The following is a 25,921-nucleotide window of genomic DNA, read 5'->3' as shown; positions in this document are numbered from 1 at the left end:
GCTAAAAGGATGGACGCCGAGCAACGAGCGGCCAGAGGAGGAGTGGCCGAGCCGGGACACGCACCTCAGAACCGGGTTGTGTCCTGCGTCCTGGAGAGCGGAGAAGATCCAGCAGCCGCTGCAGAGCCGGGTAAAGAGAGTGACACCCTCAGCCGGCGGAGCCCGGATTGCCAGGTGGGGTTCCTGCCCGGTCCTCTTGCAGGCGCGCGTGCCACGACCGCAGCTCTGATACCAGCACCCTGCAGCAAGACAGCGACCACCAGAACACCGGAGATGCAACTGAAGGGTGAGTCATTTAATGCCCCTGCCAGTGCGAGAGCCTCAACCCCCGCTGCCATGCCCGCGGTCCCTGGAGAGACGCCCGACACGGTGACGCCGATCCGGGCCGCAGCTACGCCAGGTGCGGCCCACCAAGATCTCACCGCCGGAGCGACGCCCATCCACACCGCAGCAGCGACTCCAACCCAGGCCGCCGCCATGCCAGGCGCGGGCCGCCAAGACAAGGAGGCAGCCCCAGAAGAGCCAGAGTGGCGCCGTATGGCTGGTAACCCCCTGCAAGCCAGCAGCCTCGCGCCAGCCAGTAACCCTATGCAAGCCAGCAGCACTACCTCAGAGCAGGCCCAGGCCGCAGCATCTTGCAGCAGGCCTGCTACAGCCACGCAGGAGACGCAGACTGTGCTGACCGCTGTCTACCTGCTGCCAGGTGGGGAGCCGGAGAAGAATCCCAACAAGTAAAGATGAAGAGATGCTGAACTGTACATAACCCCTCATTCTTTTTGAAGAAGTCCCTTGTGTTCTGCCCCTCATTCTTTTCGAAGATGACACCCTTTCCTGATGTACTGCCCCTCATGCTTTTTGAAGACGTCACCCCCCAAGTTATGTGCTACCGGGCCACTGAACTGGAATGTGGGCCCCGGTGAATGTGTATGTGTCTTATGTAACCAGGCCATTGGACTTAATGGCTGGTTGATTGTGTCGTATTGTTGATTGAGAGAAACGAACTGCCGGGCTACTGAACTTGTTGTAGCCAAGAAATGTACATAGTTGCACCCGTTGTGCCCCCTACCAGAATTATGGGGGAAGTGCCCAAACCGTGCAATGAACTGGAAGTGCACACATAGTTTCTTTATAAGAAGTTCGCAACGTTTACTGATATGTGCCTCCCATAAAGGGAAGAAATGTTTTATTGTTTTATTACTTTGCATACAAAAATGTTTTGCAGTTTCTCCACATGTTTTTGTTGTTTTTCAGCCCGAGGACGTGCTGGGATTTGCTGTGGGGGAGTGTGGCGCCCCTGAGGCCTCCGTCGCCACAGGTCATTGCACCCCATCAGCGGTGTGATGCCCCATTCTGGGAGAGGAAGAGAGTGAACTCCGGTCCCCTGGTAAATCCACACTACACCCATTGTTAGGTACATACTGGGACCAGGGAAAGTGGCAGGCAACCCTCCCATGCTGCATGCTGAGAGGGGCTGTAAGACCCATCCCTGCTCCCATAGGGTGGTAGCTTAGCAACTGGGGAGGTGGGAGGAGCCACCAGAGAGCAGATAGAGAAAGGAAGGTCAAGTTAGTTTCAGTTTACCTCAGGGAGTGAAAGAGTGAGGAGCCAGCATGTAGTTGGAGTAGAAGAACGAGAGAAAGGAGGGAGGAGGAGGCCTGCTGGAGGCAGGCAAGGAGGAGAAAGAAAAGAAAGAAAGAAAGAAAGAAAGCTCCAAGTCAGTCAGGAGCAGAGGAACAGAAGGAGACGCTTCCTGGTGAAGAACCTGGGACCCAGAGGTCCAGGTGACATCACGCAGAGACAGAAGGAGTCGCAGGGCCACAGGTAGTCCTGGAGGTACCACGAGCAGTCCTTGTTAGGTACCGAAGAGAGGGCCTAGAGGCGCCACGGGTAGTTGCAGGCTGCGGTGGCCTGTTCCACATTAACATCGGTGGAGTGATTAAGCTGCGACAGGGGACGGTCCCTAGAGACTGGAGGAGTGCAAAGACAATCTCCAAACAGTAAAAACCGAGGCCCAGGGAACATTGTAAACTCCCAGGGCCAGAACCCATAGCAGACCTTCAGAAAAGGGGTAATCAGCCGACAGGTGACCCCCCAGCCTGGAGGCTGTAGTGGAGGCCAAGCCAGGTCCACCCTAACAAAGGCAAGGCTAAGGGAGACAGCAGAAGAAAGAGACACCAAGAGAAGGGCACCGGCTTTCACTCTCAGATTCACCCAGAAACGGCGGAGGTCCCTGACAGTGGTCCCAGCAGTCTGAGGGTCCCAACAGCTGTGACAAGAACTGTGAGTAAAGAACTTGAACTGCACCCTTGGAGTTGCCTCTGTTATTTCATCTGCATAGACACTCACAAGCACCAACTGTGCCCCAGGCATTGCTCCACCTGTGGGGAGCAGTACCACCATTGCTGCCATAACACCATCCCGGAGGCCTCCCACAGCAGCGGCGGATTAATAGCCGCATACCACAGGTGGCGTCACGAACACAAACATTAAAGTCATCAGCCACATATTCAACTGACACCCACCAGGGCCACGGAGCCGGGCCCAGCCACCACTGACTACCACCGGACTAGTCCGGCCCGGCACCGGGTGTCCCATAGCCCTGGGGTGGGCGAGTCATTTGCTAAAGACTTGCTCGTATTCTTGCACTACCCTGTTGACCCCCTTCTTGTGATGTGAAGGTGTGGAGTCAGTGCCTACGTGTAATTCCTGACACCACTCGGATGTGTAAGTGCATACCTTATACAAACCTATAGAGTGCTGACGGGTGAGAGTGTGATGTTAGATACAAGACATCCTATAGTGAATAGTGAGCCATAATCAAGTGCAGCATTGGTTCATGAACATTTTTTCTAACTCCCGGTTCTTTTCCGTGTTCACACTATATGTGGTTCCACTATGTATGGAGTTCCATTATTCCTTGTTTTTTATTTGTCATGTCTGATCAACTGGTTACATTATGTCTGATTACCTTGTCTAACCTTTTTTTCTCCCCTTTCTTTACTTTGCAGGTTCCCATAGTCACGTGAAATATCCCTGCTGCACTTGATTACGGCTCACTATTCACTATAGGATGTCTTGTATCTAACATCACACTCTCACCCGTCATCACTCTATAGGTTTGTGTAAGGTATGCACTTACACATCCGGTCTTCCATAGGTTTTTCCACTTATGTAACTGACTCGCCCACCCCAGGGCTATGGGACACCCGGTGCCGGGCCGGACTAGTCCGGGGGTCGTTAGTGGTGGCGACTTGTGGAGGTTTGTATAAGGTATGCACTTACACATCCGGTCCTCCATAGGTTTTTCCACTTATGTAACACTATCCCTATGATCACTCATAACTCATACCCTTGTAGTCAATTACAGCCTCCTCCCTCCCCCCTCCCGTTCTTCACAAATGCGCAGGCGTGCGTTCCATTAGACTCACTGCATTCCACTCCCATACAGGAAGTGGGCGCAGCTATTACTACGGTCGCACATAAAAGAACCCACAGCCACCACTGCACACAGCTGACTCCACCACAGGAGACCCACTTCTACACCAACACAGGTAAGACAGGATCGGCACCTCTATGCTCCCATTACAATCAGGCTCAGTCACCATGTGATAACGCTCTCAACTCTTTAGTTGCAGGCTCCCCTTGCTTCATCTCCACTGGCTGTGCTGCCATTTTCTCTCCCCCCTGGAAGTTAGACTTTATTACACTATTTTCCTGTTTCTCTCTTCCCCCTTTTCCCATAACCTACCTTTATCTGCATTTGTCGGGTATCTATATGCTATTTACATCATAGTTTTATTCATTAATACGGAAGGGAAGAGTGCCCGTGAGAGTGTTGAACTGCGGAGAGCAAAAGGTTAAGCTGCCCCGATTTGCCACCATTGATAAGCTGTTCACAGTAGATACACATGCTATTCATACAGTAGCATCCACCATTACTTCACCCCACCCATTCAGTGACAGCTCACCAAGTCAGCCAGAGGAGTGGTGTAAGGAATTACACGTAGGTACTGACTCCACACCTTCACATCAGAAGAAGGGGGTCTACAGGGTCTTGCAAGAATACGAGCAAGTCTTCAGCAAACAGACTTTGGGAGAATAAAAGGGGTCCAACACTACATCCCTACAAGTGCACACCCACCCATCAAAGAGAGATATAAACCAATACCACCAGCACATTAACAGTGTACCAAGGACATGTTGAGCAACATGAAGGAGGCTGGGGTTATCCGTGACAGTTGTAGCCTCTGGGCAGCTCCGTTGGTCCTGTTAAAGAAGAAGGACGGCACCACTCCCCCATATTGAGGAATCGCTAGCTGCATTGAGAACTGCAAATTATTTTTCTACCCTTGATCTCACTAGTCGCTATTGGCAACTGTCCGTTGCTGAGGCAGACCGGGAGAAGACGGCCTTTGCCACCCCGATGGGTATTTGCGAGTTCAAAAGCATGCCCTTCGAGCTGTGCAATTTGCAAGGAACCTTCCAGAGGCTGATGGAATGCTGCTTGGGACACCGAAACTTTGAAACGGTACTGCTATACCTTGATGATGTTATTGTTTATTCTAAAGCAAACAAGATTTTAGGGTGTATAAAAAGAGAGATTAGATCCCGTGATCCCAACGTATTGTTACCCCTCTATAAATCACTTGTAGGGCCACATCTGGAATATGGGGTAGAGTCTTGAGCAGGTTGATGACCATTGGTTTGGGCATGGTAGGGTGTAGTGCATATCTTCCTGCATCGGTAAAAGCTGCAGAACTCCTTGAAGATTTCCGCTTCAAAGGCAGGGCCTTGATCTGTGAGGACTCTCTCTGGGTAGCCATGAGGTCTGCATAAGTGTGCTTGGACGAACTACGCTGCAGTATGTGCCATTAGATCTTTAACTTGTACCACAACCATAAATCTTGAGTAGTTGTCTACCATCGTAAGTGCATACGTGTATCTATACCTGCTTGGTGTGAGTTTGACATGATCTAGAGCAACGAGTTCCAGCAGCTCGCGGTTGATTATTGGCTGTAATGTGGCTTTCTGGCTGGTACCAGCCTTTCTTCTTAGCACACAGGAACCACAATCCCTACACCATGCTTCGATGGATTCTCTCATCCCAGCCCAGTAAAACTACATATTTCACATAGTCATAAGCAGCCTATGGGCATTCACCTGGATTAAAACCCATAACAGCTCATAGACCAAACAGTCAATCTACCACTGGACCAAAGACAGGAAGCTAAATCCACTTCCTGCGGTAACTAACTTAATCCTATAGGCTACTCACACAACAAACCCAAGAGAAAGGAAAAAAACATGGCTTTGATTATCCATCCAATGAAAACACATAACCATTGTGAGCCATTGGACAATGCAATTGCACACATGGTGACATGGTGCACGGCCCAATGAATCAAGTCTGTACTTCATATTGACGGTTTAAGCCCTTGGGTTCTAATGTACCCAGAGTACATATCCAGAAAGATTCCCTTTCTTTGAGCTAAGTACAAGTCAACAATACGTTGTAAGCAGATTCTATTAACAGTCCCACACCATTTTGTGACGCATAATCACACAGTTGCCCAATTAAGATTCCAAGTCATCGAACATGTCCCAGCCATACGCAGAGGAGGCGATAGAATTAGGACGCTCAAAGAAAGGGAATCTTTCTGGATATATACTCTGGGCACGTTGGAACCCAAGGGCGTAAACCATGAATATGAAGAACAGACTTGATTCATTGGGCCGTGCACATTTTTTCTAACGCCCGATTCTTTTTCGTGTTCACACTATATATGGTTCCACTATGTATGGAGTTCCATTTTTCCTTGTTTTTTATTTGTCATGTTTGTCATGTCTGATCAACTGGTTACATTATGTCTGATTACCTTGTCTAACAGTTTTTTCTCCCCTTTCTTTACCTTCCAGGTTCCCATAGTCACGTGAAATATCCCTGTTGCACTTGATTACGGCTCACTATTCACTATAGGATGTCTTATATCTAACATCACACTCTCACCCGTCAGCACTCTATAGGTTTGTATAAGGTATGCGCTTACACATCCGGTCCTCCATAGGTTTTTCCACTTATGTAACTCTATCCCTATGATCACTCATAACTCATACCCTTGTAGTCAATTACAGCCTCCCCTCTCCCCCCTCCCCTTCTCCCTTTCCATCTATAATTTTGCCAGTACAATATTAGTTTACATTAGGCACACACTCACATATTCCATTCCTTAGTGACTTATTGTAATTCAGATTCGCATACAATTCCCTATGCCTGCCCCATTACTACATTCATACCTACTTTACCTTATCCTGATACCCCTTGTCTCATCTTGTTGGTCCCTACACCTGTTATCCTGTCCTTTCCTGTGTCTGTCTTGTCACACAACACATTTTAGCATATCCCTTGTGCTCCTTATTACCTGTCCTGCCTATTAGAATTATGTCTATTATGTCCATGCACGGCCCTATGATTCAAGTCTGTACTTCATATTCATGGTTTAAGCCCTTGGGTTCCAATATGCCCAGAGTATACAGTATATCCAGAAAGATTCCCTTTTTTTGAGCTTCCTAATTCTATCGCCTCCTCTGTGTATGGCTAGGACATGTTCGATGACTTGGAATCTTAATTGGGTCACTGTGTGATTATGCGGCACAAAATGGTGTGGGATCATGGTGATCATGATCTGAAAGTCCACGATTCGAATATTTATATTAAACCATAGAATCTGCTTACAATGTATTGTTGACTTGTACTTAGCTCAAAGAAAGGGAATCTTTCTGGATAAGTACTCTGGGCACATTAGAACCCAAGGGCTTAAACCGTGAATATGAAGTACAGACTTGATTCATTGGGCCGTGCACCATGTCACCATGTGTCCAATTGCATTGTCCAATGGCTCACAATGGTTATGCGTTTTCATTGGATGGATAATCGAAGCCATGTTTTTTTTCCTTTCTCTTGGGTTTGTTGTGTGAGTAGCCAATAGGATTAAGTTAGTTACCGCAGGCAGTGGATTTAGCTTCCTGTCTTTGGTCCAGTGGTAGATTGATTGTTTGGTCTATGAGCTGTTATTGGTTTGAATCCAGGTGAATTCCCATGGGCTGCTTATGACTGTGTGAAATATGTAGTTTTACTGGGCTGGGATGAGAGAATCCATTGAATGGTGTAGGGATTGTGGTTCCTGTGTGCTAAGAAGAGAGGCTGGCACCAGCCAGAAAGCCCCATTACAGCCAATAATCACTTAACAATTTTTTCAACCTGTCATCATATGGGAGGCCTTCCATTCCTTGTAGTAGTCTAGTTGACCACCTTTGAACTGACTCTAACTTCTGAATGTCCTTTTTAAAATGTGGAGCCCAAAACTGGTTCCCATATTCCAGATGTGGCCTTACAAGTGATTTATAGAAGTGTAACAATACGTTAGGATCACGGGATCTAATCTCCCTTTTTATACACCCTAAAGTCTTGTTTGCTTTAGAATAAACAATAACATCATCTAGGTATAGCAGTACCATTTCAAAGTTACGGTGTCCCAAACAGCATTCCATCAGCCTCTGGAAGGTTCCTGGCGCATTGCACAGCTCGAAGGGCATGCTTTTGAACTCCCAGACACCCATCGGGGTGGTGAAGGCGGTCTTCTCCCGGTCTGCCTCAGCAACGGACACTTGCCAATAGCGACTAGTGAGATCATGGGTAGAAAAATAATTTGCAGTTCTCAATGCCGCTAGCGATTCCTCAATACAGGGGAGTGTTGCCGTCCTTCTTTAACAGGACCAACGGAGCTGCCCAGAGGCATAATCACACAGTGGCCCAATTAAGATTCCAAGTCATTGAACATGTCCCAGCCATACGCAGAGTAGGCGATAGAATTAGGAAGCTCAAAGAAAGGGAACAGGACCAACGGAGCTGCCCAGAGGCTACAACTGTCACGGATAACCCCAGCCTCCTTCATGTTGCTCAACATGTCCTTGGTACACTGGTAATGTGCTGGTGGTATTGGCGTATATCTCTCTTTGATGGGTGGGTGTGCACTTATAGGGATGTAGTGTTGGACCCCTTTTATTCTCCCAAAGTCTAGCGGATGTTTGCTGAAGACTTGCTCGTATTCTTGCACGACCCTGTAGACTCCCTTCTTGTGATGTGAAGGTGTGGAGTCAGTGCCTACGTGTAATTCCTTACACCACTCCTCTGGCTGACTTGGTGTGCTGTCACAGAATGGGTGGGGTAAAGTAATGGTGGATGCTGCTGTATGGATGGCATGTGTATCTACTGTGAACAGCTTATCAATGGTGGCAAATCAGGGCAGCTTAACCTTTTGCTCTCCGCAGTTCAGCACTCTCACGGGCACTCTTCCCTTCCATATTAATGAATAAAACTATGATGTAAATAGCATATAGATACCCGACAAATGCAGATAAAGGTAGGTTATGGGAAAAGGGGGAAGAGAGAAACAGGAAAATAGTGTAATAAAGTATACCTTCCAGGGGGGGAAAGGAAATGGCAGCACAGCCAGTGGAGGTGAAGCAAGGGGAGCCTGCAACTAAAGAGTTGAGAGCGTTATCACATGGTGACTGAGCCTGATTGTAACGGGAGCATAGAGGTGCCGATCCTGTCTTACCTGCGTTGGTGTAGAAGTGGGTCTCCTGTGGTGGAGTCAGCTGTGTGCAGTGGTGGCCGTGGGTTCTATTATGTGCGACCGTAGTAATAGCTGCGCCCACTTCCTGTATGGGAGTGGAATGCAGTGAGGCTAATGGAACGCACGCCTGCGACTGCGCATTTGTGAAGAAGGGGAGGGGTGAGGGGGGAGGCTGTAATTGACTACAAGGGTATGAGTTATGAGTGATCATAGGGATAGTGTTACATAAGTGGAAAAACCTATGGAGGACCGGATGTGTAAGTGCATACCTTATACAAACCTATAGAGTGATGACGGGTGAGAGTGTGATGTTAGATACAAGACATCCTATAGTGAAAATTGAGCCATAATCAAGTGCAGCAGGGATATTTCATGTGACTATGGGAACCTGGAAAGTAAAGAAAGGGGAGAAAAAAAGGTTAGACAAGGAAATCAGACATAATGTATCCAGTTGATCAGACATGACAAATAAAAAACAAGGAATAATGGAACTCCATACATAGTGGAACCACACATAGTGTGAACACGGAAAAGAACTGGGAGTTAGAAAAAATGTGCACCGCCCAAGGCTGCACTTGATTACGGCTCACTATTCACTATAAGATGTCTTGTATCTAACATCCCACTCTCACTCATCAGCACTCTATAGGTTTGTATAAGGTATGCACTTACACATTTGGTCCTCCATAGGTTTTTCCACTTATGTAACATTATCATTATCTATGTGTATATGATCTCTCATAACTCATACCCTTGTAGTCAAATACAGCCTCCCCTCTCCCCCCTCCCCTTCTCCCTTTCCATCTATAATTTTGCCAGCACAATATTAGTTTACATTAGGCACACACTCACATATTCCTTTCCTTAGTGACTTATTGTAATTCACATTCGCATACAATTCTCTATTTCTGCCCCATTACTACATTCATACCTACTTGACCCTATCCTGATACCCCTTGTTTCACCTTGTTGGTCCCTACACCTGTTATCCTGTCCTTTCCTGTGTCTGTCTTGTCACACAACACATTTTAGCATATCCCTTGTGCTCCTTATTACCTGTCCTGCCTATTAGAATTATGTCCATTATGTCTATGCATGGCCCTATGAATCAAGTCTGTACTTCATATTCATGGTTTAAGCCTTTGGGTTCCAACGTGCCCAGAGTATATATCCAGAAATATTCCCTTTCTTTGAGCTTCCTAATTCTATTGCCTCCTCTGCGTATGGCTTGGACATGTTCGATGACTTGGAATCTTAATTGGATCACTGTGTGATTATGCGTCACAAAATGGTGTGGGACTGGTAATAGAATCTGCTTACAATGTATTGTTGACTTGTGTTTAGCTCAAAGAAAGAGAATCTTTCTGGATATGTACTCTGGGCACATTAGAACCCAAGGGCTTAAACCGTGAATATGAAGTAAAGACTTGATTCATTGGCTCACAATGGTTATGCGTTTTCATTGGATGGATAATCAAAGCCATGTTTTTTTCCTTTCTGTTGGGTTTGTTGTGTGAGTAGCCTATAGGATTAACCCTTTAGTGACGGAGCTAATTTTCACCTTAATGACCAGACCAAATTTTGCAATTCTGACCAGTGTCACTTCATGAGGTTATAACTCTAGAACGCTTCAACGGATCCCGGTGATTCTGAGATTTTTTTTTCGTCACATATTGGACTTCATGTTAGTACCAAATTTAGGCAATATTTTTTGCGTTTATTTATGAAAAAAATTGAATATTGGCAAAAATTTTGAAAATTTTGCAATTTTCAACTTTTGAATTTTTATACCGTTAAACCAGAGATTTCTGTGACACAAAATAGTTAATAATTAACATTTCCCACTTATCTACTTTACATCAGCACAATTTTGGAAACAAAATTTTTTTTCGTTAGGAAGTCAGAGGGGTTCAAAGTTTATCAGCTATTTCTCATTTTTACATCAAAATTTACAAAACCATTTTTTTAGGGACCACATCACATTTCAAGTGACTTTGAGAGGCCTAGATGACAGAACATACCCAAAAGTGACACCATTATAAAAACTGCACCCCCCAAAGTACTCAAAACCACATTCAAGAAGTTTATTAACCCTTCAGGTGCTTCACATGAACAAAAGCAATGTGGAATGAAAAAAAGCAAAAATTAAATTTTACCTAAAAATGTTGCTCTAACCCAAATTTATTCACTTTTAGAAGAAATAACACAACAAAATGGACCCCAAAACTTGTTCCCCACTTTCTTATGAGTGCGCCGATACCCCACATGTGGTCAGAAACCTCTGTTTGGACAAATGGGAGGGCTCGGAACAGAAGGAGCAATATTTGAATTTTGGAAAGCAAATTTGGCTGAAATAGATTGCGGGCACCATGTTGCATTTACAGGTCCGCTAAGGTACCTAAACAGAAGAAATCCCTCACAAGTGACACCGTTTTGGAAACTAGACCCCTCAAGGCTTCTATCTAGGGGTATAGTGAGCATTTTAGATCCACAGGTACTTCACAGATTTTGTTAACGTTACGTTGTCATATTGAAAATTTTAATAATTTTCTCAAAAATGTTGCTTTAGCATCAATTTTCTCACTTTTTCAAGAGGTAATTCCAAAAATTTGACCTCAAGGTTTGTTAACCACTTTTTTATGAGCGTGGTGATACCTCACATGTGGTCTGAAACCTTTGTTTGGACAAATGGGAGGGCTTGGAACGAAAGGAGCAATATTTGAATTTTGGAAAGGAAATTTGAAAAAAATTGCGGGCACCATGTCACATTTGGAGGACCCCTAAGGTACCTAAACAGCAGAAACCCCGCACAAGTGACCCCATTTTGGAAACTAGGCCCCTCAAGGAATTTATCTAGATGTTTGGTGAGTACCCTGAACCCCCAGGTGCTTCACAGAATTTTATAACGTTGAGCCATGAAAAAAAAAAAATAAAATTTTACCACAAAATTGTTATTTCAACCAGGTAGCTTTTTTTTTTTACAAGAGTAAAAGGAAAAAATTCAGCATAACATTTATTGTGCAATTTTTACTGAGTTTGGCGATACCTTATATGTGGTGGAAATCAACTGTTTGGGCGCATGGCAGGGCTCGGAAGGGAAGGAGTGCCATTTGACTGCAAAATTGGCTGGAATCAATAGCGGACGCCAGGTTGCATTTGGAGAGCCCCTGAGGTGCCTAAACAGTGGCTGTCCCCCACAATTGACTCCATTCTGGAAACAAGACACCTCAAGGCTTTTATCTAGGTGTATAGTGAGCAGTTTGAATCCACGAATACTTCACAGAATTTGATAAGCTTAGGTTGCCATATTGAAAATTTTCATTTTTTTCACAAAAATGTTGCTTCAGCATCAAATTTCTCACTTTTTCAAGAGACAACAACAAACCGTGGACCCAACAGGTTGTTATCCAATGTCTTATGAGCACAGGGATACCCCACATGTGGCCAAAAACCTCTGTTTGGATAAATGGGAGGGCTTGGAATGGAAGGAGTACCATTTGAATTCTGGAAAAGTTGAGATAAATTGCGGGCACCATGTCACATTTGCAGGGCCCCTTGGGTACCTATACAGCAGAAACCCCCCACAAGTGACCCCATTTTGGAAACTGGATTTTATTCAGGAGTATAGTAAGCATTTTGAATCCACAGGTACTTCACAAAAATGTTGCTGTAGCAACAAATGTCTCACTTTTAGGCTATGTGGCCATGATCCAGCGACACGGCGTCTAGTATACAGTGTCAGCCTTCCTGCAGAGATGTGAGTGTTGTCCACGGGAGAACGCAGCTGCCCATGCCCACGATTTGGGTTCAGGCCGCTGTGGAGCTCTATGCTACCTGCAGAGAACACTCATCTCCGCAGCATAAATTGACATGCTGAGGCTCGGGAAGCTGCACCACAGGTCGGTTTATGCTGCGGAGAAGAGAAGCACAGTGGGCATGGGATTTCTAAAAATCCTTCCACTGTGCTTATACTGCACAACGCAGCGCTATGGACACAGGGAAAACACTCTGCGCCCAAAACGCTGCAAATCCCGATTGTGGGCGCACAGCCTAAAATGCTACAATGGATGAATGGATAGATGTCAAACAAATATAACGTCCCACCCCCTGCATATTCTAAGCTGGCGCCCTTTAGTGCCTTTCATGTGGCACTAAAGGGTGCCTAGCCTTGTATTTAGCCCCCCAAAAAATTAATAATTAAAATAAACGACGTGGGGTCCCCCCTATTTTTGATAGCCAGCTAGGGTAAAGCAGACAGCTGTAGCCTGCAAACCACAGCTGACAGCTTCACCTTGGCTGGTGATCAATTTGGAGGGCTCCCCAGGCATTTTTAAAAAAAAAAAAAAAACGTGGGGTCCCCCCCAAATTAGATCACCAGCCAAGGTGAAGCGGACAGCTGGGGTCTGGTATTCTCAGGGTGGGAAGAGCCATGGTTATTGGACTCTTCCCAGCCTAAAAATAGCAGGCCGCAGCCGCCCCAGAAGTGGCGCATCCATTAGATGCGCCAATCCTGGCGCTTCGCTCCAGCTCATCCCGCGCCCTGGTGCGGTGGCAGACGGGGTAATATATGGGGTTGATACCAGCTGTAATGTCACCTGGCATCAAGCCCTGGGGTTAGTGATGTCACGGCATCTGAACAGATACCCGACATTACAAATTTATTTGAAAAAAAAACTCCCCGAAACATTCCTCTTTTACCAATTTATTTAAAATAAATAAATTTCGGTCGCTGTAATCCATTTTGGAGGTCCCACGCCGACTCTGGATCTTCTAGAATATGGGGGGCACGTTCAGGGAACGTATCCCCCATTTTCTGGAAGAGCAAGCTCTCCATGAGCAGTGTGGGTGCAGTAATCTGAGAATACTGCACTCACACTGCCCCGGTCCAACCTAGGGCAGAGGGACCTGCAGTAACCTCATTCTAGAATATGAGGGGCACGCTCACAGAACGTACCCCCCATTTTCTAGAACAGCAGTCTCTCCATGTGAGGAGTGTGGCTGCAGATTACCATACTCACCCTCCCCCGGTCCACAGTGCAGCAGCCTGTGCAGCAGCGACGTCAGAGTCCCTGCTTGCAGGGATCCAGCTGACAGCCGCTGTCTGCGCATGTGTCGCGGGCGGGGAGGAGGGTGTCAGCACACTGCACTCACCCCTTCTGCTCGGGTCCGGCAGCTGCTCAGTGGTGGCTCGAGCTGTGGGCCGGATCCCAGGGTTTCTCGAGCGACACTCCTCGCCCGTGAGTGAAAGGGGGATTGTTGGTTGGGTGGGGGGATTGTTATAGTTCGTGACGCCACCCACGGTTGTGGTGATTGCACCACCGCTGCTCTGGATGGGGATCCCGGGGATGGTGATGGGGAGCAGCCAGGTGTTGTGTTGCCCCTCCGTGGGTAGGGGTTGGTGATCCCGGGGCCCGGTGATGGGTTGTGAGGTGCGGGGCCTGGTGGGCGCAGGGACGCGGGGGCAGCGCTGTGCCTTGCGGCACTGTGGTACTCACTCAGCCTGAGACACGGACACAGTTTGTACGGTAAACCAAACGGCTGGTAGGACGGTCCCTTAGACGGCTGCACCTGCACTCCCGGTAGGTGACGGTGATGTCCCTCTTCCTTGCACCTATGTTTGACTGATGGTAGCGGTGGATTCCCTCCGGTTACCCGCTCCCCGACTGCAATCTGGGCCGGAGGAGCTCTACACTTTGCCCGCAGGCGCTGGCCCTGAGAAACTGGTGCCTTGGCGGTGGCGGTGTCTCTCTGCTCCAGGTTGGGCTGTTGCCTTCAATCGGGACTTGGTTGCTGGGGGATCTACGTCCCCTTCACTGACGGATTTGGCAAATTTGGCGACTCCTAGCCTTGCCGGGGTCCGAGAGGCCCCTGCCCTGGTGCTGACTGTCCTTCGGAACACTGCTCCAGACCACCGGGCACACAGCCAACGGGGTCCTTCCAGGAACTTCCAAACGGTCCCCCTCCAAACAGTCACCGCCGTCGCTGACCTTGCTGTTCTGGCCCTACACAAAGCTGGGCTCTCAGGCTTTGCACACTCTCTGCTCTGTCACCACTTCTTGCTTTCCTCCTTTTCCACTTTTCTTTCCTTCACTTTCACTTCTTTGTTGTTTACTCTAGCCCTCAGCTAGACTTTACTCTTCCCCTGCCCGGGGTTCTCTGCCTGGTACTTCCCGCCTCCAGAACTGTGATCTCCTTGGTGGGCGGAGCCAACCGCCTGGCCCACCCCCTGGTGTGAATCATCAGCCTCTGGAGGAAGGCAACAAGGATTTCTGGTTAGCTGTGATGTGCCTACCTGGAGTGTGGGGTGTGGTGGTGTTGTGACCTGTGACCCCTGGCTTGCCCAGGGCGACACACATGCGCCGCCAGCTTTCAAGAAGCAGGCGGCGTGATCGCAGGGACGGAGCACCAGCAGACAGGTAACGTAAGACTGGGGGCTGGGGGGGCTGGGGGGGCTGGGGGGGCTGGGCTGGGCTGGGGGGGGTGACGGGGGGTGACGGGGGGTGACGGCGGGACAACTTTCTGCCGCATGTGACATGTCACATGCGGCAGAAAGAGCAGGATGAATGCGGCCGCCATCTTCCACGCTCCGGAGGGGGGAGGGGGGAGGGGGAGGCGGCTCTGGAGACCGGAGGGGGCTCCGGGGACCAGAGATCTCCGGTGGCCCGGAGGAGGGGTCAGGGGGAGGACATTTCCCTCCGATCTGAAATGTTTGATCATTTCAGATCGGAGGGAAATGAATGCAGATCCGGCGGCGGCGGGAGTTTTCAGCGCGCGTCGGCGCCATCTTGGATTTTCCGGAGGGGGGGTAGGGGTGGTGGGGGGACTCTCCGGTACCGGGGGCTTTGGGGGCACTAAGGGCTCATATTTATTTCTCATCTGACATGTTTGATCACGTCAGATGAGAAATAAATCAATTTTACCGGCCATTTATTTTTTTTTAATGTTGTCGCCGGTATACGGTGTATACCGGCAATCGCATTAACGGGGTCCAAAAAAAACACCCCGATTCATAATCTTGGGGGTCTCAGCTACCTCCGGTAGCTGAAGCCCCCGAGATTTTTCGTCACTGGGGGGCGCTACAAGCTTTTTCCGGCCTGACGTCTCAAGACGTCGGAACAGAATAAGTACCCTGTTTTTCCGACGCCTTGAGACGTTAGGCCGTCGCTATGGGGTTAAGTTGGTTACCGCAGGCAGTGGATTTAACTTCCTGTCTTTGGTCCAGTTGTAGATGGATTGTCTGGTCTATGAGCTGTTATTGGTTTGAATGCAGGTGAATGCCCATGGGCTGCTTATGACTGTGTAAAATATGTAGTTTTACTGGGCTGGGATGAGAGAATCCATTGAAGCATAGTGTAGGGATTGTGGTTCCTGTGTGCTAAGAAGAGAGGCTGGCACCAGCCAGAATGCCCCATTACAGCCAATAATCACTTAATAACTTTTTCAACTTGTCATCATATGGGAGGCCTTCCATTCCTTGTAGTAGTCTAGTTGCCCACCTTTGAACTGACTCTAACTTCTGAATGTCCTTTTTTAAAATGTGGAGCCCAAAACTGGTTCCCATATTCCAGATGTGGCCTTACAAGTGATTTATAGAGGTGTAACAATACGTTGGGATCACGGGATCTAATCTCCCTTTTTATACACCCTAAAATCTTGTCCCAAGCAGCATTCCATCAGCCTCTGGAAGGTTCCTGGCGCATTGCACAGCTCGAAGGGCTTGCTTTTGAACTCGCAGAGACCCATAGGGGTGGCGGAGGCGGTCTTCTCCCTTTCTGCCTCAGCAACGGACACTTGCCAATAGTGACTAGTGAGATCAAGTGTAGAAAAATAATTTGCAGTTCTCAATGCAGCTAGTGATTCCTCAATACGGGGGAGTGGTGCCGTCCATCTTTTTTAACAGGACCAACGGAGCTGCCCAAAGGCTACAACTGTCACGGATATCCCCAGCCGCCTTCATGTTGCTCAACATGTCCTTGGTACATGGGTAATGTGAAGGTGGTATTGGCTTATAGCTCTCTTTGATGGGTGTGTGTGCACCTGTGGGGATGTAGTGTTGGACCCCTTTTATTCCCCCAAAGTCTAGCGGATGTTTGCTGAAGACTTGCTCGTATTCTTGCACTACCCTGTAGACCCCCTTCTTGTGATGTGAAGGTGTGGAGTCAGTGCCTATGTGTAATTCCTTACACCACTCCTCTGGCTGACTTGGTGAGCAGTCACTGACTGGGTGGGGTGCAGTAATGGTGGATGCTGCTACTTGGATAGCATGTGTATATACTGTGAACAGCTTATCAATGGTGGCAAGTTGGGGCAGCTTAACCTCCTGCTCTCCGCAGTTCAACACTCTCACGGGCACTCTTCCCTTCTGCATTAATGAATAAAACTATGATGTAGATATCATATAGATACCCCACAATAGTAAATAAAGGTAGGTTATGGGAAAAGGGGGAACAGGGAAAGAGGAAAATAGTGTAATAAAGTATACCTTCCGGGGGTGAGAGGAAATGGCAGCACAGCCAGTGGAGGTGAAGCAAAAGGAAGCCTGCAACTAAAGAGTTGAGAGCGTTATCACATGGTGACTGAGCCTGATTGTAAAGGGAGCATAGAGTGGAGCATACTCTGGGCACGTTAGAACCCAAGTTCTACCATGAATATGGACCCCTTTTATTCTCCCAAAGTCTAGCGGATGTTTGCTGAAGACTTGCTCGTATTCTTGCACTACCCTGTGGACCCGCTTCTTGTGATGTGAAGGTGTGGAGTCAGTGCCTACGTGTAATTCCTTACACCACTCCTCTGGCTGACTTGGTGAGCTGTCACTGAATGGGTGTGGTGAAGTAACGGTGGATGATGTGGCTTGGATATCATATTAAATATAGGGACCCCCATACAGTAGTATGAGAATTTTTTTTGTATTCAATGATCGGTATTACCTTCAGGGGCGCGGCACTGCGATGGGCGCGGTCTGCGCGCCTTCATACGCCAACCTCTTCCTAGGGTACTGGGAGTGGTTGGTTTTTGGTGACGGAGGTGCAGGGCCTGGCGCCCATGTGCAGTGCTGGCTAAGGTATATCGATGATATTTTGATTTTTTGGCAGGGCACTGTGGAGCAGCTCGAGACATTTATGGGGGAACTTAATAACAATACCTTTAACATCAGATTGACGCATAAGCATAGCAGCAGTTACGTTGACTTCCTGGATATTTAAATTTCAGTCAGTTCGGTGCGAATTGTTCAGACCGACGTTCATAGGAAGGAAACATCAGTCAACGCACTGCTGCATGCTTCTTCTGCTCATACCCCCTCCACCATCCGGGCCATACCGACTGGCCAGTTCGTCAGGATGAAGCGAATTTGTTCGTCAGACATTGCTTTTGAACAACAGTCTGTCGATCTCCAGCGCCGCTTCCGGGACCGAGGCTATAGCAATCGAGCCATCAAAAAGGGCTACCTTCATGCTAGGAATACCCCTAGACCTCAGTTGCTCTCATATAAGTCCAAACGGGGTCCTTCTGAGCCTGAACTGCGTTTTATTGGCACTTTCAACTATGAATGGGGTACTGTGAGAGATATTTGAGCAAGCACTGGCCGGTGCTTCTATCGGATCCCGTGCTCTCGGACTTCCTCCCACAGACTCCGCTGGTTGCAGCATGTCGGGCCAAGAATTTGCGAGACATCCTGGTGGCGAGCCACTATGTCCCCCCTGCCCGTAATCCATTTGGTACCAGAGGCCCGACTGTGGGCTGTTATAAGTGTGGCCACTGCTTGGCCTGTAGAAACGTGGTTCGCAGTAGGACATTCTTCTCGTCTGATGGAGCTCAGACATTTCAAATCAGAAAATACATCACGTGCGTCTCCACACACGTGGTGTACTTTGCTGTGTGCCCATGCTCCCTGATCTATGTGGGGCTCACTTCCCGTGAGCTACGCATTAGGCTCAGGGAGCATTTCCATGACATCGAGGCAGCTAAATCTATTACGGACAATACATCACTTAAAACGCTGCCTCGACACTTTAAGATCTACCATAATTGTAACTCTGCACTGATGGAGGTGCGGGGCATTGACATGGTGGGCAGCGGGTCCAGGGGTGGTAACCTTAAAAAAATGCTTCCCAATGTGAGGCACGTTGGATTCACCGCCTGGACACGCTGGTCCCAAAGGGACTCAACGAAACATTGAGCTTTGCCCCGTTCCTCTGACATACATGAGTTTGCACACACTTTTCATCACCGGTGGCCAGTGTGCTTTGCACTCTCGAGATAATTGTCACCATGCACCAAATGCAATTTGAAACCATTTTGAAGACATCCTATAGTGAATAGTGAGCCATAATCAAGTGCAGCAGGGATATTTCACGTGACTATGGGAACCTGGAGAGTAAAGAAAAGGAAGAAAAAAAGGTTAGACAAGGTAATCAGACATAATGTAACCAGTTGATCAGACATGACAAATAAAAAACAAGAAATAATGGAACTCCATACATAGTGGAACCACATATAGTGTGAACACGGAAAAGAACCGGGAGAAAAAATGTGCACGGCCCAATGCTGCACTTGATTACGGCTCACCATCATTCAGCAACAACCAATGGGAAGACACCACACCCTTTTTTATGCCCATCCTGTCTGCAGACCACTGCCAGACATAGCTATGACCTCTGGTTACTTTTACCCCCAGTTCAGTTTTATGATTTTGTGTGCTTGTTACCTGACTACTTTTCCTGCTTGCTGTTTATGTACCTTGTTGGCCGATCCGCATTTCACCTCTGCTTGTTTTCTGATGAAGTCCTGGCCGTCCCATTCTGTTCCTGTTCCTCAATTAATGTTTTGTCCCTGCCTGACTACTATTCTCTGGAACTGCAGCCTTCCACAGGTATTGATCACCTTGGGCCCTGTGTAATTCCTAATCCCTGTATAGGGGTTAAAGGGTTTCAGGGTTCTGGAGGTCCTACTTGGTGAGTGGCTTCCCTCTAGCCTATCCTTTACAGCCCATCTGAGTGTGTGGATTAAGGAAGGCGTTACACCGTGCCCTCTGCAGAAGGCCATGTAGGCCAGGATAGTGCTTTAAAAATTGCTGGACAACCAGGTTCAACACGTGAGCCACACAAGGCACGTGTGTCACATTGTCACGGCGAAGGGCCGCACCCATGTTTGCATCATTGTCACACCCGGCCTTCCCTGGCTGCTGGTTGAGTGGAGACAACCATTGATGAAACTTGGTCTCCAGAGCTAACCGTCCACAACTTCTCAGCGGTGTTACTCACATTTCCCATGCATTTCAAAGTAAACATTTGACCGCATGATGGCATTGAGCTCTGCTGCCAGCATAGTAAGGAGGTGTGTGGTATTCCTTGTGCGCAGTTACAAGGAAGGGTGCCCTGACCACACGGGGTTTGGGCCGAGGTGAAGGACCCACACGAGGTTGAGGAGGCCAATTACAGCCTCCCCCCTCTCCCTCCCCTTCTTCACAAATGCGCAGGCGCAGAAGTGCGTTCCATTAGCCTCACTGCATTCCACTCCCATACAGGAAGTGGGCGCAGCTATTACTACGGTCGCACATAAAAGAACCCACAGCCACCACTGCACACAGCTGACTCCACCACTGGAAACCCACTTCTACAACAACGCAGGTAAGACAGGATCGGCACCTCTATGCTCCCGTTACAATCATGCTCAGTCACCATGTGATAACGCTCTCAACAATTTAGTTGCAGGCTTCACCTTGCTTCACCTCCACTGGCTGTGCTGCCATTTCCTCTCCCCCCTGGAAGGTATACTTTATTACACTATTTTCCTGTTTCCCTCTTCTCCCTTTTCCAATAACCTACCTTTATCTGCATTTGTGGGGTATCTATATACTATTTATATCACAGTTTTATTCATTAATACGGAAGGGAAGAGTGCGCGTGAGAGTGTTGAATTGCGGAGAGCAAGAGGTTAAGCTGCCCCGATTTGCCACCATTGATAAGCTGTTCACAGTAGATACACATGCAATCCAAGCAGCAGCAGCGAGGAACGCCGCTCGAGACCCCGGGATCCGGCCCACCGCTCGAGCCACCACCGAGCAGCAGCACCAGCAGCCGGACCCGAGCAGTGGGAGAGCGCAGCGTCCCCTCCTCCGCCCGCGACAAGAGTCTATGGGGCTGATCACAGATAGAGCCTGTACCTATGAGAGTCTATGGGGCTGATCACAGATAGAACCTGTACTTATGAGAGTCTATGGGGCTGATCACAGATAGAGCCTGTACCTATGAGAGTCTATTGGGCTGATCACAGATAGGGCCCGTACCTATGAGAGTCTATGGGACTGATCACAGATAGATACCTGTACCTCTGACAGTTAGACTCTCATAAGTACAGGCTCTATCTGTGATCAGCCCCATAGACCCTCATAAGTACGAGCTCTATCTGTGATCAGCCCCATAGACTGTCATAGGTATGGGCCCTATCTGTGATCAGTCCCATAGACTCTCATAAGTACAGTCTCTATCTGTGATCAGCCCCATAGACTCTCATAGGTATGGGTCTGTGATCAACCCCATAAACTCTCATAGGTACGGGCTTTATCTGTGATCAGCCCCATAGACTCTCATAGTTACGGGCTTTATCTGTGATCAGCCCCATAGACTCTCATAAGTACAGGCTCTATCTGTGATCAGCCCCATAAACTCTCATAAGTATGAGCTCTATCTGTGATCAGCCCCATAGACTGTCATAGGTATGGGCCCTATCTGTGATCAGTCCCATAGACTCTCATAAGTACAGTCTCTATCTGTGATAAGCCCCATAGACTCTCATAGGTACAGGCTCTATCTGTGATCAGCCCCATAGACTCTCATAGGTACAGGCTCTATCTGTGATCAGCCCCATAGACTCTCATAGGTAGGGGCTTTATCTGTGAGAAACACGGATAAAACTCGGATGAGAAAACCAGACATCAGAATGTACAGTGATGATCTGTGTAAGGTCTAATCTTGTTCCCACTTATTGCGCTGCACAATCATCGCATGCCCTGCTGTAGTGCCCCCCATGCCCCATACAGACCACCATCCTCATGATGTCTAATAACACATGGATAAAAGTACACAGGTAAATTTACATGCGAGGTACAGACAGGGAAACAACTGATGAGTCTGGCATTGACTATTTCACTGACATCACGAGGACAGTGCAGCAGCCAATCAGTGAGCTCAGCAGCTCTGAGTGGGGCGTTCGGTTTACACTGGCAGAGCTCACTGATTGGCTGCTGCACTGTCATCGTGACCAGTGAAATGGTCAATACCAGACACTAGCGGCAGAGACTGGCCAGTAGACCCATGGACGGGGAAGGGGGGGACAGCAGGGTTTGTATTTTTTTTTTTTACATTGAAGTGAACTCTTGGACGAAGATTAAGTGAAAAATCTACTTTAGGGTCTGTGTGCACTGGGAAATTTGCTTTTCTTAAGAAAAATCTGCACCCTTTGGCAGAATTCCGCACCAGAGTAAAAATGTACCCGGCACCCGCATGCGTTTTTTCCGCGAGTTGAAATTCTGCAGCAAAACGTATAGGAAGAAAAATGCAGTGAGCGCACAGCATTTTGATTTTCCCATAGATTTTGCTGGGGAAGGACTGCAGAAAGGTTATGAACAAAAGCTGCACTTTTTTTGCAGCAAAATCTGCGGCAAATCCGCGCCAAATACCCGCAGTGTGCGCACAGAGCTTTAAGGTTGTGATGGGGTCACTATGACTGGTGGCATTGTCCTATGGTTACAGTTCAGTACAGTGTCTGGACAGGAGCACCGTGCAGCAGTGTCAGTGAACTGTGTCAGTGCAGGAGCACCGTGCAGCAGCGTCAGTGTACAGTGTCAGTGCAGGAGCACCGTGCAGCAGCGTCAGTGTACAGTGTCAGTGCAGGAGCACCGTGCAGCAGTGTCAGTGTACAGTGTCAGGGCAGGAGCACCGTGCAGCAGTGTAAGTGTACAGTGTCAGGGCAGGAGCACCGTGCAGCAGTGTCAGTGTAGTGTCAGGGCAAGAGCACCGTGCAGCAGTGTCAGTGTACAGTTTCAGGGCAAGAGCACCGTGCAGCAGTGTCAGTGTACAGTGTCAGTGCAGGAGCACCGTGCAGCAGTGTCAGTGTACAGTGTCAGGGCAGGAGCACCGTGCAGCAGTGTAAATGTACAGTGTCAGGGCAGGAGCACCGTGCAGCAGTGTCAGTGTACAGTGTCAGGGCAGGAGCACCGTGCAGCAGTGTAAATGTACAGTGTCAGGGCAGGAGCACCGTGCGGCAGTGTCAGTGTACAGTGTCAGCGTAGGAGCACCGTGCAGCAGTGCTAGTGTATAGTTTCAGGGCAGGAGCACCGTGCAGCAGTGTCAGTGTACAGTGTCAGGGCAGGAGCACCTGACACTGCCTGGTGCGCCGGGTGCTGATGCCGACCCTGTTCAGAAGTTAGAGTCAGTTCAAAGGTGGTAACTAGCCCCTCCTGAGCTGTATGTGCCCCTCCTGAGCTGTATGGGCCACTTAAAACTGAATGTCCCCTCATGAGCTGTATGTGCCCCCTAGAGCTGTGTATGCCTCCCTGAGCTCTATGGGCCCCTTATAGCTATATGTGCCCCCCACTAAGCTTTATGAGCTCCCAGAGCTGTATCCCACCCACCCCAGTAATGTGTTTGCCCTCCAGAGCTGTATGCCCCCAGTAATGTATATGCCCCACAGTAACGTGTATGACCCCAGTGCTGTCTGTGCCTTGGTTATATCTCACTGCTACAAAATATATATTTATATATATTGAGGCTTTGACTTCATCATTATTTGTAATCATTTAGCCATCGGATTTTGCACATTATATTTGACTGCTGCTATTTTCCCACTGAGTTGCCGCTTTGCTGCTATATTTATGTTGGGTGCTATATTTATCACCAAAGCCAGAACTCACTGGAGGCAACGCAAGACGAACTCGTATTGGAGAAAGATTTTATTAAATTACCATCAGCAAAAGTATAAACCACATATAAAAGACAAAAACAGATAAGCTGACGGGCATCGCCTCTTCTTCTGAGCTTCTTGGAGGACAGGTTGCTCCTCTGTCGGCGGCCATGCTTGTTCTCTGAAGTCCAGGAGGCTCCTGAGGGTCGGTCTTCCCGGTCTGCAGCTCCTCTTGATTTGCTGAGAGATCAGAATGCCTTGGAGATATGCCGCCTTCAGTTAAGGAAAGAAAAAGAGGAAAAAAAATGTGATTTACTAACAAGAAAGCTAAAAATCGTATATGAAGTATCATGTAACCCTGCAAGCTGCACAAAAAGCACAATAACCTAAGTGTTGTAGTGTGTCGCCCTGGACAAGCCAGGGGCCACAGAGCACAACACCTACACACCCCACACTCCCTGCAGGCACATCAAGGTCAGACACAAAACCCTTGTTGCCTTCCTCCAGGGACGGGGATCCCGGGAGCGGTGACAAGGAGCAGCTTTGTTGTTATTACTCCCCTCCGTGGGTAGGGGGTTGATTGTCCCGGGGCCCGGTGATGGGGTAGGAGTGGATGGCAGGCGGGTTGCGGGGCCTGGTGAGGTGCAGAGTCGCAGGGGCAGCGCTGTGCCGCACGGCATGGAGGTACTCACTCAGCCCAATGATGATGACACAGTTCACGGTAAAACAAGCGGCTGGATGGACGGGTCCCTCGGACGGCTGCGGTGTTGTTGTTCCTGCAGGTTAGTGATGACTGTCTCTCCCTGCACCTATGTTCTATGTTGATTCCGATGGGTTCCCACTGGTAACCCGCTCCCCGACCTGGATGTGGGCCGCAGGAGCCCCTTTTGCCCGCAGGCGCTGGCCCTGGGAAACGATTGCCCTTTGGCGGTGTCTCCCCTTCACGGTTGGACGGTTGCCTTCTGTCGGGACTTGACTGTTTGGAAACCCGGAGGTCCCCTTCACTAACGGATTCGGCAACTTCACGGCGACTCCTAGCCTTGCCGGGGTCCGAAAAGCCCCTGCCAATGGTGCTAGCATCTCCTTGTGTACTGGTCCGGTACCACCAGGCCACCGCCCGTCCACGGTCCTTACGGCAAACTCCGATAGGCCACTCCTGCAGTGGTCACCACCGTCTGCCAACCTTGCTGTTCTATCCGGGCCACACACCCGGACCAACTTCAGGCACTTTAGCTGTCACTTTACTCTTTCCACTTTCACTGTCAAAACTAAACTCTTTCCTCTCCAAACTCTATCTCTCTACTTCACCTCCTTCCACTTCTTCCTCCAAACTAGACTGCCTGTCTTTCCCGCCTCCAGGACTGTGAACTCCTCGGTGGGCGGAGACCAACCGCCTGGCTCCACCCCCTGGTGTGGACATCAGCCCCTGGAGGAAGGCAACAAGGCTTTTGTGTCTCACCTTGATATGCCTGCAGGGAGTGTTTGGTGTGTAGGTGTTGTGCTCTGTGGCCCCTGGCTTGTCCAGGGCGACACACTACAACACTTAGGTTATTGTGCTTTTTGTGCAGCTTGCAGGGTTACATGATACTTCATATACGATTTTTAGCTTTCTTGTTAGTAAATCACATTTTTTTTCCTCTCTTTCTTTCCTTAACTGAAGGCGGCATATCTCCAAGGCATTCTGATCTCTCAGCAAATCAAGAGGAGCTGCAGACCGGGAAGACCAACCCTCAGGAGCCTCCTGGACTTCAGAGAACAAGCATGGCTGCCGACAGAGGAGCAACCTGTCCTCCAAGAAGCTCAGAAGAAGAGGCGATGCCCGGAAACAGGAAAATAGTGTAATAAAGTAAAGTAATAAAGCCAAAGGGTGCAGATTTTTCTTAAGAAAAGCAAAGTTCCCAGTGCGCACAGAGCCTAAAGTAGATTTTTCACTTAATCTTCGTCCAAGAGTTCACTTCAGTGTAAAAAAAAAAAAAATACAAACCCTGCTGTGCCCCCCTTCCCCGTCCATGGGTCTACTGGCCAGTCTCTGCCGCTAGTGTCTGGTATTGACCATTTCACTGGTCACGATGACAGTGCAGCCCAATCAGTGAGCTCTGCCAGTGTAAACCGAACGCCAGACTCAGAGCTGCTGAGCTCACTGATTGGCTGCTGCACTGTCCTCGTGATGTCAGTGAAATGGTCAATGCCAGACTCATCAGTTGTTTCCCTGTCTATACCTCGCATGTAAATTTACCCGTGTACTTTTATCCATGTGTTATTAGACATCATGTGGATGGTGGTCTGTATGGGGCATGGGGGGCACTACAGCAGGGCATGCGATGATTGTGCAGCGCAATAAGTGGGAACAAGATAAAACCTTACACAGATCATCACTGTACATT

This window comes from Anomaloglossus baeobatrachus, unplaced genomic scaffold (assembly GCF_048569485.1).
Source record: "Anomaloglossus baeobatrachus isolate aAnoBae1 unplaced genomic scaffold, aAnoBae1.hap1 Scaffold_338, whole genome shotgun sequence".
NCBI lineage: Eukaryota > Metazoa > Chordata > Amphibia > Anura > Aromobatidae > Anomaloglossus > Anomaloglossus baeobatrachus.
This window is presented reverse-complemented; position numbering follows the sequence as displayed.